Genomic DNA, 15564 nt, shown 5'->3' with positions numbered 1-15564 from the left:
GTTGAGCCACCCGAGCTTCCGAGAATTACCTTCTTAACTATGCCCCTTTAAAGACACTCAGCATTTATTCAGCCTTCTTCAACACTTACTGAATACCTACTGGGTATGTGCCAGTTACAAGACATGACAGATAAGCTGGCTTTAGAATTTCGTATTTCAGGTCTTCAAAGAAATATTAAGTCTTGCCTGGCAATGTAACTTCATTTAATAAACATTGTCTACCAGGTGCTAAGGCAAAAAAATAATAAAAGGCCAGTAGTTGGGCAGTCTGGGTGGTTCAGAGGTTTACCGCCACCTTCAGCCCAGGGCATGATCCTGGAGACCTGGGATCGAATCCCACGTTGGGCTCCCTGCGTGGAGCCTGCTTCTCCCTCTGCCTGTGTCTCTGCCTCTCTCTTTCTTTCTCTCTGTGTGTGTGTGTGTATGTGTGTGTCTGTCAGGAATAAATAAATAAAATCTTTAAAAAAAAAAAAGAAAAAAGAATCTAGTTGTTTAAGATAGTGTTTTTGAGTGACGCCCCCGTGGCTCAGTGGTTGAGCGTCTGCCTTCAGCTCAGGGGTGATCCGTGTCCTGGGATTGAGTCCTACCAACATCAGGATCCCCACAGAGAGCCTGCTTCTCCCTCTGCTGTGTCTCTCATGAATAAGTAAATAAAATCTTTTTTTTTTTTTTTAAGTGTTTTTGAGGGCAGCCCCGGTGGCGCAGTGGTTTAGTGCTGCCTGCAGCCCGTGGTGTGATCCTGGAGACAGAGGATCGAGTCCTGCGTCAGGCCCCCTGAGTGGAGCCTGCTTCTCTGCCTGTGTCTCTGTCTCCCTCTCTCTCTCTATGAATACATAAATTTAAATAAATAAAAGTGTTTCGCATTATATGTTCATATTTTATAAGGAAAATTTTTTCTAGAAGTTTAGGAAACACTGAAGTAAACCAAATTAAGCAGCTTATTTTCCTTTCTGCACTTCAAATATGTTGCTATGGCTTCCTTCTGCAAAAGGCTAAGATAGTGGGCATAGTAGCTCTCTCCGTATGAAATCTCTCAGGGTTCCCGGCTGGCTTAGTCAGTAAAGCCTGTTGACTCTCAACCTCAGAATCATGAGTTCAAGCCCCACATGGAGGCCTACTTACAAAAAAGAAAGAAAGAAATCTCAAATTTCACTAGCCATTCTATTAACCTGAAACATCTCTTAGAGAACACTTAGGAAAATATGGATTAAGGTAAAATGTGCTAACCGACAAAATAGAGGTATAAACAAAGTCCTATAGAAATACAGAAGAATTCTGACTCTGTGGACAAAACAACCATGAGCTAAGCCTCTGAAGAATGGATATAAAAGTTCTGCCAGAATGGAAGTACAAAAGATGAATCTATTCAGGAACAAGTTGCCCATATTGGCTAGAAGACCAGAGTCAGACGGGGACAGGAAGTACGAGACAGGGATGAGAGTTTCAATTGGCCATGTCATGGAAGGGCTGAGTGCTCTCTGACAAGGCTTGGGTTCCAGGGCTTCTGGGTGGCTCAGGTAGTTAAGTGTCTGTCTTTGGCTCAGGCCATCATCCCAGGGATCTGGGACTGAGTCCTGCATTAGGCTCCCTGCTCCACAGGGAGCCTGCTTCTCCCTCTCCTTCTGCAGCTCCCCCTACTTGTGCTCTCTCTCTCTCTCTCTCTCTCCCCCCACTCTCTGTCAAATAAATAAATAGAATTAAAAAAAAAAAAAAAGACTTGGGTTTGATCCTGTATGCATTAAGGAGCCACCGAAATCTCTAAGCTAAGAACTAACTTGGTCATCTACGTGTTGTATGAAAATTTTTCTGGTAGCACCATGTAGTCCCATTCTATAGAATGGGAAGACAAAGGCAGGATAAACAATTTGAAAGATACAGCTATGTAGCATGCAGAAGGTAATGAGGGGTGCTATTATGGGAGCTGTGGGGACAGGAGAAAACCAGAGACAGACTGACAGGTCTCAAGATGTGAGAGGAGACAGACAAATACTGTAGAGTCTCTCGAATGTGGAATCTAGAAAACAAACTCACAGAGACAGAGAACAGTTTGGTGGTTGCAGGCAGGGGGAGGGGGAGAGGATAGGTCAAGAAGGGAGTGTGGAAAAATAAATAAATAAATTGGTGAGTCATACCAGAAATGGGGGGAGGGGGCAGAAAGGAAAGTGTGAGAGGAAAGTCAAAGCAGGCTGTCAGTGAGTGCAAGGGCAGCAATGTCACCAACCAGAGTTCATGTCTTCTTTCTCAGAGACAAGGTAAGATGAGTACAATCGGAAGAATGAAGGAAAATTCATGACATTCACGTTCCTAATCTTCTTGGCAAGATAGAAAAGATCATCTCCTGAGAGTAAGGACTTTTGAACTTGTCCAAAGGTGGAGAAAGCAAAGAAAGGCTTGAACAAAAGGACAGGAAAAGGCGTGCTGAACCCCCCAAGAACTGTTATCTTCTCTTCACCTGAACCAGTTTCCCATTCAGGCAAGAACTGGGCTTAAAGTCTTTCATTTTGATTAAGTAGATGCTGATAAGCATTCTAGTCCATAATGCACTGTGTAGACTCAAATTCCTTAATTTTCCTGAGGTTGAAGGGCAAGGGTTTTGAGGGACACTCTCTTCCCAATCAAACTCCTGCCTCTCCTGTCACACAGTGAAAATTCTAAACCTGAACAGATATACACTGACACATGCCTCCAGTTATGCAAATGACACATAGAAGTGTTATACATAGAAGCAAAATATCAAAGAATAAAAACATCAAATGACACAAAAAAGTATATGCAGAGTTCTAGCATCTCAGATTACATATTTAAATTTATTCAGGTACTATGAAATCCAAACCCCCAAGCAACCTAACGTTCAAAGTAGGCAGATAAGAGATTAGATGGTTAAGGTTCACCTAAGAGGCACCTGCCATCTGCTGCAGCCTTATTTATGAAAGCAACCAATTTTTATGACACAAGTATTCTGAGTTCAGGGAAGTACTCAGGAGAAGTAAAAGAGAAACAGAAGATGTGATCTCTGCTTTCAAAGAGTTATGATCTTTTTTTTTAAGGAGTTATGATCTTATTGGTGAACCTAAAGTATAAGAAATAGGATAACAGACAAAAAAAAATTTTTTTAAGGAATGGGATAACAGACAAACTTAAAAGAGCATAATAAAAGACAAGACATAGTTTAAAACCAATGTGTGTATTGTGTGATAAAAGAGAGCTCAGTGTCAGCTTAAATGTATACCTTGTGAACATCTACTTTGTTTTGTGTGGGCATGTGTGTGCTTCAAAAAGCCACTTCAAAGATTTCCTTCCAAAGCTTCACTCCCTCAGGCTATCATGCTCCTCTCTGACCTCTCTTACCTCAATCACACTGTCGGAGTATTTCCTGGGTGCAAGGACCCTGTCTTATCCTTACATGTGCAGTCATGTTGGATCAAAAGCCTGAAGAAAGGCTCAGAGGCAGGAATGAAAACCAAGACAGGGAAACTGAGACCATTCCGGTCAGAATGGAGAGTCCTGATAAAGAAGCAGTAGAGGTGGGCAGCCCCGGTGGCCCAGCAATTTAGCGCCGCCTTCAGCCCAGGGTGTGATCCTGGAGACCTGGGATTGAGTCCCATGTGGAGCTCCCTGCATGGAGCCTGCTCCTCCCTCTACCTGTGTCTCTGCCTCTCTCTTCTGTCTCTCATGAATAAATAAATAAAATCTTAAAAAAAAAAAAAAAAAAAGCAGTAGAGGCTGAGTTTGGGTGAGTTCAAAATGGGTAGATGGAGGAACAAGCTGAAGGCTAGCCCAACAGGTTTATGCTGAATGTAGTATGCAACAGGCAGCTATGATTAGCCCCTGAGCAGGCTGGTGATCTGATGTTAATGAGATTTTTGTTTAACAGTTCTGGAGAAGATGGTTTAACTTGATAGAGTGAAGTGAGAAGTCACTGGAAGTAGGTCACTTAGGAGGCTTCTATAGGAACCAAGTGTGAGATAAGAACATTAGGGGCTGGTTCAGGTGGGAGATGAAGACCAGCAATTAGGCATTATCTAGCCACAAAAGACCTAAGCAAATACAGGTAGAAGATAACAGTAATAAAAAAAAATTAATTAAAAAAAACCTTATTGAAAAAAACCCTTATTTATTTTACGGCTTGTTCAATATTCACAATTCAAAAAAACCAATAAAACATGTTAGTAAAGTTGCAGAAGGCTGGGGGGAAACAATGGTTACAGTATTTTATGGAGGGTCACAGCACACTGAGAGGCAAATTAGCAGAGTGGTTATTTAAGAGGATGATCTTTGGACACCTACCTGAGTTTGAACTGGGCTCAGACACTTCCTATTAGTGTGTCCCTGGAAAATGACTTTATCTCTGAGTGTCTGTTTCCCCATCTGTAAAATGAGGATATGAATTCCTATTACCTCCCTCATAGGGTGTTATGGAAAGTGGATGGGCTTTATATGTATCAATATGTCAGAATGTATGCAAACATTTTAATAAGTTGCAAATGATGGTGGTAAGTGTTTTGAAAAAAGGGGTACTGACAATTACTTTACCTGGCAATCGATGTCTCTGAGATGAATGAAAGCTGCGACCTCAAGGAGAAGAATTAGTCTTGTGAAGGGAGGCAGGAAGGAGACAAAGAGCATTTGCAGAACACCCAAAACAGAACCAAACTGGGCTTGGAGATGTGGAGGGAATGACCTCAGCCCAGGGAACAAGGGGGAGAGAACAGGAGGTAGGCAGGGAGGTGGGCAAGGGCAGATCAAGCATGCCCCTTTAGGGCATGACAAAGCTGAGATTTTATTCTCAGTGTAAAGCCCTTGAATGGTCTGAACAGTTTTACACAGAGGAGAGAGATGCCTGGTTTACTGTATATCCTTTATGAACCATAAATCATCTACTACCTTTTGCAAAAGATTATGCAACCTCCAGAAAATAAAGCTAAGTAGATCCTAGTACTTAGGGATCCCCAAGTACATCCCAGTTACATGTTCTCCTTTCTGTGATGGTTTTTACAGTATAATATCACAATACCCAAAAACATAATCGCTTGAAATGCTCACACCTGAAACATTACACCATTCACGTGTGAAGAAAATACTTTTGGAAAAAAGACATCATGTACATCTGAAAAGATACTCTACTCTCTTGCATTCTGTTTCCAGTCTATCCATTTACCTTCTCAGGAGATTACTGACAAGTATGACCATTAGTCATCCTGAACAGAACACACATTTTGTTTTGTTTTGCAAGCAATGGTCAGTATTTTCTCTGTCAGCCCATATTCTTTTCTTCAAACTCCCTTATTGCCTATAATAATGCTCCTACAAAGAGCTTAAGATAGAGAATTGGAGAATAAGAGGTCAATTCTAAAGCTACTAAAATTTAGGGACATGCAGTGATAATGACAAGCTCAGCTATAAATCTGAAAGCCGTTATTTTGGACTTCCACAAAGAACTGTCCCTTTTTGATCAACATGAGGACTTTAAAAGCACCTGTCTTGGAAAGAATCACAGGGTGTATTCTTTTTTTTTTTTTTTTTTTTTTTTCAGGCAAAAGAACAGAATTTTAAAATATGTTATAGAAATGTTCTAAGGAGTTTTCCCAGGTGAAAGCTACAGCACCAGGCCTGCCTCACTCCATGGCTCTGCCAGGAACGGGGACCCAACTACAGTATGATTTAGGAAAGAGTGTGAGAACATGGAGCAACTGTCCTGGCAAGGGGTGGAAACCGGTGGGGGTGGGGAGAAGCACATTCAAACCTCCTGATGTTCCTGCCACACTGTCACTTGGCCAAAACCCAGAAACAGGAAGACATCACTACCGTGGAATACTGATAGCATCTCCAGCTTCCAGATGCACACTGTTGAGTATCTCTAATTCCTATTGGCCCTGTTCCATCCCTCTATTCCCTGCAATCAGGGCCACTTCCTGGGATAATCTAAACCAGCCTCAGCTAATAAAGCACAACTGGAGGACAAGCCTACAAGTATGAACTCTCACACCATAGCAGGAGGTATATGACCCTTTTGGCCATCAAGAATTTAGAGGCTTACATTGTATATCTCCTATTTCTATAAAACCTATATACAAAAAAAAAAAAAAAAAATCCCTATATACAGATGTTACAGAAAAGGAAATCCACTGCCCTGAAGCAACTTACACCAAATATGTATCACACTGCGGTTGATTTGGCTAGCTGTCCATCTCAGTGAGAAGGAGAACTGAAATAAAACTTCAGACCAAATCATCACCAGATTCGGGCAGCCACATGGATGTACATGGATGGGCACATGAAGAAGATGAGTCTTATCCTCCTGGCTATTTCTTCTCCATTATGCGTCCATTTGATGCCCCACTAACTTCTTGCAACACATTCTTCCCATTAACATCCAATTCTCAGACCACCCCTCTATGTTCTTGCAGAAAATATCTCTCATTAGTGTAATCTTTTTTTTTTTTTTTACTTTTCACACTTTACCATCTGTTAAATCAATGGAGCCAGGACATGAGCCCTACTTTTAACACTTTCACTCATTCAGTCAACAATCACTGTTTTGTTCTAGGCCCTGCTCTACAAGCTCCCACTGATTGGATGGGCCAGTCATTTACCTTCCCCAGACCCCAGTTTCCTCACTTAAAGAAAATGGCAATAACATTGTTCCTTCATATGGTCACAAACCCAGTATGTGGATTAAGTGATACAACATAACCAAAAGTACCTTGTAAACTCAAATGAGAAATAGATGTTATACCCATGCTGCCACCACACTCTTAAGGCTACACAGCACATACTTTTCCAAAACACACATATATATTACTTCACTGGATTCTCACTGTAAGTTGGCCACATAGGATTATTAATATTCTTCTACAGATGAAAAACCAAGGTGCCAAGAATATAAGTGACTTCCTGAAGAAGCTAAGACTAGAATCCAAGTCCCCTGACTTATCATCCAATGCTATTTTTACTATACTTCAGCTGATTTTCATAAAGACGTTTGGAGAAAAATACTTATTTCTTTTTAGTTTCATTAAGTTACACCTCACTTCCCCCAAAAACCCATTCCATCATCAACTCAAGGCAAGACTTCTAGTCTGTGCTCTTTCCCCCTTATACCTTGAGATACATCAGGCAATAAATAACTTTATAGTTCCTAAAGTAAGTAAAGGGAAAACAAACCCTCCCCTCTTGGAAATGAGAGAATGAGGCCATATTTTACTTTCTTTGAATAGAGACAGGCATGGAGTCACAGGAATCATAACCAAGCCAGGTGAGAAAATGCTCACAGTCTGCTGGTTCTGAAGTGAAACAAGCGACCACTGGCAGTAGCCTGCTGCCACAGGACTCCATAGGGCTGCAGCTACACAGCAATTAAACATAAGCCCTCAAGGCTTCAGGCTCCATGAACAGGTTCAGTATTGGGAAGGATGGTTTCTACTTAGTCATGCTCCAGAAAACCTGTTTTGGGGGGCACCTGGGTGGCTCAGTCAGTTAAGCATCTGCCTTCAGCTCAGGTTGTGATCCCAGGGTCCTGGGATAGAGCCCTGCATGGGGCTCCTTGCTCAGCGGGGAGTCTCCTTCTCCCTCTCTTTTCTCCTTCTGTGCTCCCCCTGCTTATGCTCTCTTGCTCTGTCAAATAAATAAGTAAAATCTTAAAAAAAAAAAAAAAAACTATTGTTGAGTTCCAATGGTAACTGTTAGAAATCTGTAAATGATATTTTCAAACTTTCACCGTACTTGTATTTCTCACAACCTTAAATTGTATACCACACTACTAAATATAGACCAGCCCTCATTAAAAATACTCTTTCAATAGTCATACTGCCAAAGAAAGAGTATGAACAGATGGATCATTTGCTAGGCCAGCGTTCCTCACCTAGGCATATCCCTGGCATGAATAATTGACCCATACTGCCATAATGTATAGCACCCACCAAGTACAATACAAGAGCTTGGCCAGCTTCCACTTACATTCAATTCCTCACTTCTATATATAGCCACTCCTGAAAATTTATTTCAAGACCAAATGTAGTAAATCTGAACAATATACCTACATGTTCTATGCTTATTTCCAGAGAATTGAAAATATGTGTGTATAAAATCCCTAGTTAGGCTGCATAAGCCCCAGAATGAGAGTCAGCTGATGGCAGTCCTTCCATTGTCCTTTATTGTCCATTGTCTTATAAAACTTGGTAAGTTGGGACAGTTTTATACCCTTTCCATAATGATATAATGCTCTTCCTATGAAAGCTCTGTAGGAGGCAGTCTATAGATTGGACAGCCATCCAACTCTCGCCCTCCGAAGTGGGGGATACATTAGATGTCGGAACAAGGTAATCTCAGGTAACTGCCATTAATTACTCCGCTCTGCCTACTGCTGGTCTCCACCTTCTATCATCTCAACAGAGACTGAGATCCCAGGCAGTTTGGGCTGAATAAAATGTACCACTCTGGATGGAAACTCCAGAATGAATCCCCAACTCAACCACTTGGGGTTTTCTGATGCTAAAATGGCCCAAGGCTTGACTCTATGGACCTCCTTAAGCACCCTTTCCCCAGGGATGTGTGTGTTAGGAATATGATATTTAGTCATCTTGATGACCCTGGCAACAGGAGCTGCCAAACAGGGCTACCACACAGTAACTAAATCCTCAGGTCCTATAATACAGTTTGGTATCAGTGTCAACCATGCACCTGCACAGACAGTATGAAAGCTGACCATATGCCAGTTGAGAGCCCTGTGTATAAGCCCAATGCTGCAAAACTAAACTTAGATTACAGCATATTTCCTGACGTTTTCTATGAGGCTGCATGCCTGGTAAAAATCTCACTGCTGGCTGAAGTTTACCTACCTTACCAAAGGGTCCCCTGGAAACTGTACGGTGCACCCACACTAACACCACTGTGTCTAAGTGAAAGAAAATAAAATTCAAGTCTGGACTTTTAGAGCAGAATACCAGTTCCCACCATGTCTTGACATTACTGTAAAAAAAAAAAAAAAAAAAAAAAAAAAGGACTATCCTTTTCTTTCTCATGTTTAGGCTATTGTGAATCTGTGTCTTTATTTCTAAGACTTCAGCCTTCTACAGCACTCCACATGAAATAAGGGAAATTTCCTGGCATTTTTAGTTTAGTCTGGGTATGCTTGTTCTGACATTTCTTTTATTAGGATATTTAGAATTTCCTATTCACAAGTCCTCTTAAGGACCTTTTTTTTTTTTTTTTTTTTTTTTTAAGTAGGCTCCACACCCAGGATAGAGCCTAACATGGGGCCCAAACTCACAATCCTGAGATCAAGACCTTAAGCTGAGATCAAGAGTCGGATGCTTAACCAACTGAGCCACCCAGGCATCCCTCTCAGGAACCTTTTACCCCCAAGAATGAGAGACATGAATCTGCTTCAAAGTCCAAGTTGGCAAACTTCCCATAATACCTAGCTCTAACTGTCCACTGTTCCAAATCTCAACCCAGCCTATTAAGACCTAGATGAATAACCCATGACACATCATATCATTAGGAAGCGCTCCAGTTATCAGCATCAGGATATATGCTCAATTCTCATTATTCACAGCAGTCACGCTCTCTAAAGTCTCCAAGAACACTGAATTAGCAAACACTGAACCACTGTTCCTAGGGGAAGTACACCTGTTGAGGTTCCTTTGAGCCGCTGGTTACATCAATACATTAACATTGTTTTAGAAGTGTTTTTGTGGGATCCCTGGGTGGCACAGCGGTTTAGCGCCTGCCTTTGGCCCAGGGCGCGAACCTGGAGACCCAGGATCGAATCCCACATCGGGCTCCCAGTCATCCCAGTGCATGGAGCCTGCTTCTCCCTCTGCCTGTGTCTCTGCCTCTCTCTCTCTGTGACTATCATAAATAAATAAATAAAAATTAAAAAAAAAAAAAGAAAAAGAAGTGTTTTTGTTTAAAGACACCTTATGTGATACGACGGGGAAAGTCCTGCAAGTTTGGATCTGGGCTTACAAATAAATTTTAGTGAGTAAACAAACTCAGAAATCCGAGGATAGACAGTATTCGGTTATCAGACCCAAGGCTTAAGACACAGTATATTCTACAAGGTTTTCCTCCCTTGAAAAGGAGCTGTCAAACCGCATCCCAGGTAGCAAGAATTTTTCTGGTTTCAGCACCTCCCACTTATACTCCTGCTTTTCCTACCTTAGCAGTTTATACTCTCAAGATTAGGCAGTCCAATTCTAAGCAGTCGTTGTTGCTGTTGTTGTCTTCATGTGGACAGATTCTAAATGGCTACAGACTGTTGGCAGCATTCCCTTTTCTCACCTATTACATGCTCACAAATCGACTTCTCGACCTTTAGATGGGCTCTCTAAAACAATCACAAATGAGCTTCGGTTATGCACAAACTTAACACACAAAAACTTTCTTTCACCAGGGTCTGCACAGGGTGTCTAACAAAGACCAAAAAACCAGACTTGATATGTTAAAATCGCTATAGTGTCATATTTTTATTTACATTAAAATTTTCCCAATGTATGTCACTTTTACCTCCTGAATTCACAACTCTCATTGTTTTATGAAGTCATAGTCAAAGTCTCAAAGCAATTTTTAGGATGGTTATTTAATTTATTTTACTAAGGCAAACTAGAACCTGCACAGCAAACCGATCCTGGGAAAGATACTGAGAAAAGACACAAAGTAAAACCTTCCTTTGGATTTGTTTTTGCAACCACCAGAGGTTGGTAACATGGCTGACACCATAAGCAGTGAAAAGGAATTTCCCCTTAAAGCACTCTTGTCAAACTGAACATCTGAAAGTGAAAGTTTTGGTTTCATAATGATCACGTCTGTAAGAAGTGTCAAACCCTTCAGGTAATCTCACAATTCTAAATCAGTTGGGGGAAGTGCCAACAACTGTTATTAAGAAAATCTCTCAAATCTTCAAAGACATTTATAAATAACATAATACAACTCCTCTTCAAAGCACATCATTCCTTGTAATTCCAGAACTTCTGTGATGTATTGGGACCAGATACTACCACCCTCTTACAGAGGAAAAGCAAATACAAAGATTATGTAAAAGTAACTTCTTCTGGTCACAAACTTAGTAGGTGACAGAGATTGGATTTAACGTCAAGTCTCCAGAAATAGGCCAGAGCTGTTTTTACTACAACATTCACAGTTTTGGAATGTAGTCCATGGTTATTTATAGCAGAATTATCTTCTTAATTGTATTGTGTTTTGGTCAACATAAAAATTAGTTTGCATTCTCTTCCAAATGGAAAGCAAAAGCGAGCTGCCCCAAAGTGTGACAAAAACAGTGGCAGGGGAAATCAACCTGGGATTAAAATTGCACTAAAATGGGCAGCCTGGGTGGCTCAGCGGTTTAGTGCCTGCCTTCAGCCCAGAGCATGATCCTGGAGATCTGGGATCGAGTCCCACGTCAGGCTCCCTGCATGGAGCCTGCTTCTCCCTCTGCCTGCGTCTCTGCCTCTCTCTTTCTCTCTATGTCTCTCATGAATAAATAAATAAAATCTTTTTAAAAATTGCACTAAAATTAAATAACCATTTGAGGGCTTTACATCCTTTCTACCATGGGGGGGATGATTTTTCAGCCAGATGCAACAGGAAACAGAAGAAAACGAACACGAAATTATGTCTTGAGTATGAGACAAGAAATTTCTGAAGAAAGTATTTCTAAACGCCTTATTTAAAATTAAGGCACTGAGATTTAGAGATGATAAATAACGTGTGCCGAGATCATGTCATCAGCACAGCCCTAAGGCACTGACCCCAAAGCTCCCTTTCAACTACCCACGCTACTCCTCGCAGTCACGCGCGGCAAGGAGGAAACAATGAACATTACAAGTTAGTGGACTAGAGCAAAGAGTTCAAGTGTGGTACGCTAACACGGTGTGCAAAACTGACCTTCAAACACTAACAGAAAAGCTATCGTTCCTTGGTTTTGTCTTTGAATGTTCAGAGGAACCAAATGCAACCCTTCATTCTCGTCAAGGTAGGCTTGGGTTTTGAAAAAGACTTGCAAGATCTACAAACTGGAAGATCGCACCTTTCAGACAGAAGGTAGCAACCAGCTGCGATAAAAACTGGAAGAGCCGCCTGCACTCCCGGCCCCTGGGCTGCTGGTTCTTATTAACCACAGAGAAGGAAAATACAACCAGCAAACACACAGCACCGATGATCAAAGTGAAACCGATTTTAATCATCTAGCTTAAGTAGACGAATATATGCCAGTAAGCGCATAAAGGCTAATAGCCCCAGCAAGTACTGTCATCCTAACCTAAGATCATTTCAATGTCTCAGCGTCAGAAATCAGAGGAGACTTTAAGAAAAAAAAAAAAAAGGAAAAGACCTTTGCGTTTCGGCGAGGCCTGCACTCGGTGCTGGAAGAGTGCGCCGTTCCGTTTTGGGGCAGGGAGCACAGGGAAGCGCAGGAGGGGAGCCCCGTGCCGGCGGCCCCGCCCGGCCCCTTCCCGCAGCCCTGCATCCAGCCCTGCTCCGCCGCCCGCCAGGGCCCCCTCCCGGCCCTCGCCCTCGCGCTCCCGGGATGCCTGCCCCGGGGACCCCCCTGGAGCCGGACCTCCCCCGGAGCCCCGGAGCCTCGCGAGCACCCGCCGGCCCCCCCCCCCCGAGGACGCCTTCCGTCCGGCTCGGACGCCGGCCCACCCGAGCCCCCCGCAGGCCAGTCCGCCCGCACTCACCGCCTCGGGCCGGCCGGGCCCCGGGGGGCGGGGGCGGGGCGGGGGCGCACTCCGGGGCGCACTCCGGGGCTCGCGCCCGCGCTCCCGCACGGCCTCCGGCTCCGCACACCCACACCCACACCCACACGCACACGCACACGCGGGCGGCGCGCGCCGAGCCGGCTCCGCGGCGGACGCGAGCGCGGAAGCGCGAGGAATCCCTGGAATGAGGCGCCGCCCGCCCTCCGCGGGGCTCCGCCTGGCCCGCCAGGACACGCCCCGGACACGCCCCCGGACACGCCCCTCCCGCCAGGCAGGTGGGGGCCGCGCCCAGGTGAGCCGGCCGGGCGGCGGGGCGGGGCCTCGCACGCGGAGCAGACCCCCCCCCCCCGCCGCGCGCCGGGCTGCGGCTAGCACCTACCCCGCGGGTGCCGCCGGCTGCCGGCCTGGAGGCGCCGGGACCCGGCATCTTACACCTACCTGTACCCCCAGGGCCCAGCGGGTGCGACACACCTTCAGGGTCCACGCACAACCGAACCTTGCGTGCGCGTCCAGGTGCGCGCTGCTGTGGACCAGGCGCGTTCCCCACACGCACCCAGTGGGCTCCGCACACGTGACACCGGCGCCCACGGCCGAGCCGTACCCCGCACCCATTGCACCCGCTGCCCCTTGGCCGCCACGCGCAGCCAGCCAGCGCCAGAGCGTTTGAGCCCGACCTGCGGCACCTACGCGGCGCTGGCTTCGGACCCGCACGCGTCCTCTCCCCGACCAGCAGCCCCCGCCCTCCGCGCCCACGCCGGCTCGCCCGCAGGACCGCGGTGCACGGTGCCTCCCGCACACCGGGTCTCCCCGCTCCCCGGGACGCCGCCCCGGACCGCTGCTGCCTCACTTTCTCCTTACCCACACCCCCACGTCGAACTGCCCCGACCGGCCGGCGGCACACGTACCTGCAGGTACAGGTCGCGCTTGCTCGGGGAGTGTGTGCTCAGGTGCCACTGCGATCAGAGCGGCCGCTGCAGTCCGGGGAACTCAGGCGCGGCTCGGTTTCCTCCCATTACAGCATTTTACACTCCACCACTCACTCCACTTCACACACACACACGCACACACACACTCACGCCCCAGGCGCCCAGCAGCGTCTTTCCTCCCCCTCCCTCGCCCGGAGGAGGAAGTCCTAGTAAATGAAAACAGTGTGGAAGGAGGGAGCAGAGGAGGAAAGGGAGGGAGGTCGGAGTGGATAGAGCCCCCTCCAGCCGCTCCAGAGCAGTGTTTGCTGTGTTTGGCAAACTCCTGGAGTCCACAACCCGGGCTGCTCTGCAATGTGCCTGGGGAGGGGCAGAGGGGAGGAGGTGAAACATTTCTAATTGGTGCAGGTTCTTATTACAGCAGCAGCGCAGACATGTGACCACGAAAAGAAAAGCCCTGTCTTTAATTTTTTCCTGTCATTCTCTAGAGATTTGGGCGGGGCGGGGGGGGGGGGGCGGTAAGAGGGGTGGAGGCCTGCTACTCCAGTCTCCAGCAGCCCTTGCCCCATTGTTTTCTCGTACTGCCACAATTAAGAAAACATTTGCTTAACATATCCAGCCGCTAACTTCATAAAATAAATAGTCAGAGACTGGACTTCCTCTGGTTTGCTTTAAATGGCTTCATGTTGCTCGCCTTCTGGCTGTTCTCAAACCTGGGTCGGCATTAGGAGCTCCTACTACAGGACTTTCCCTGGGAGAAAGAAGGCTCTGCTGAGAGGCGATGATAGCAATAAAAAGAAATACCAGCTTACATTAATGCTGGCGGGAGGGGGGAGGGGGGAAGGCTTTGCCGTTTTCAAACTGCTTTTGCATCTATTACCTCATCCAATCATATCAAGTCACAGCATATTACCTCATTTGATCTTAGCCCCTGTTGGGTAGCAGGACAGGTATTAGTAGTTCCATTTTACAGCCAGGCTCGACAGTTTACCTAAAGCAGGTAGGGGTGTTGCCTGTACCAGAGCCTGGGTCTTATGGCCCCTTGTGCAATACTCGCTCCTCCAGGCCACTCAGGACCACTGTAAATGCACAACCCAAGTGACAAGTCAACCCAAGCATAGCTGACCCTGGTGCCCCAGTTCCCAGATTAAAATTCACAAATTAAAGCTGGGAAGGCTCCCAGCCTCCCCAAAGATATTTTTATTTAGACTCCATGTTAGGTCATCAATAGTCTCAGACTAGGAGGGGGGGGGAAAACCACCCTGAAAAGATTATTAAAAGGAGGTTTTCATCCTGCCAAGTTAGGGCAGGGTATGAGGAAAGAGTGAGGGCTGCCTGGGCAGATTTCAGGAAGTGTGGCAGGATGGAGAAAGGGCTTGGGATTTGGACAGAACTGGATTTGAATTCAAACTCTATCTGTGTTTGTTAGAGGACTTTGGGCATGTTATCAAGGTCAGTGTTCTTATCTGTAAAACAGATAATAATTCTTACCTTAAAGATCCGTTGCCGGAACCAAGGACTAGGCATAGGATTCCATGAATACTCACATCCTCCTTCTCTCTTCCTACCTTAAATCCAGTCCTGCTGTGGCACCTTATAAACAGACCCCCACCTTAACATGGAGGGATAGGAAAATGATTTGCCCAGATAATGCAAATGCATAATGATAGCAACAATAATACAACTGCACATTTATAAACTGGCTTTGGGGTTTACAAAGTGTTCCCACATATCATTATCTCATTTGATTTCTATGACAATTCTGCCATTTGTGTGCTGCTAAATGATTTCCATTTGGGGTCAGTGTGGAGGTCCTAAAGCTGCCTCTTTAATTTCCATCACTGCTCAGAGCAAACCTTACTCTGCAGATAAATCTTGGGGACAGAGGGCCTTTTCTCATGGATGTGATCAGTCTTCGACCTTTCCAAGAATCAATC

At 45.3% G+C, this 15564-nt stretch overlaps 1 protein-coding gene across 3 annotated transcripts in view; it reads right to left on the bottom strand.

Moving 5' to 3' along the window:
* Window positions 1–13962, bottom strand: part of VGLL4 (vestigial like family member 4) — a 163314-nt gene extending 149352 nt beyond the window's left edge. The window contains exon 1 of one of the 3 annotated variants that reach the window (XM_038565627.1): window positions 13610–13962. The gene's annotated coding sequence lies outside the window, so the exon portion shown is untranslated. Of the gene's footprint in view, window positions 1–4287; window positions 4307–12683; window positions 12713–13609 lie in introns of those variants that run through there. The other 2 variants (XM_038565628.1, XM_038565629.1) reach the window with 2 other exon arrangements.
* Between the last annotated feature and the right edge of the window lie 1602 nt (window positions 13963–15564).

This window comes from Canis lupus, chromosome 20, assembly GCF_011100685.1.
Source record: "Canis lupus familiaris isolate Mischka breed German Shepherd chromosome 20, alternate assembly UU_Cfam_GSD_1.0, whole genome shotgun sequence".
In the NCBI taxonomy this organism is placed as follows: Eukaryota; Metazoa; Chordata; class Mammalia; order Carnivora; family Canidae; genus Canis; species Canis lupus.
Note: the sequence above shows the minus strand (reverse complement) of the source record. Positions and strands in the feature narration are given on the sequence as shown.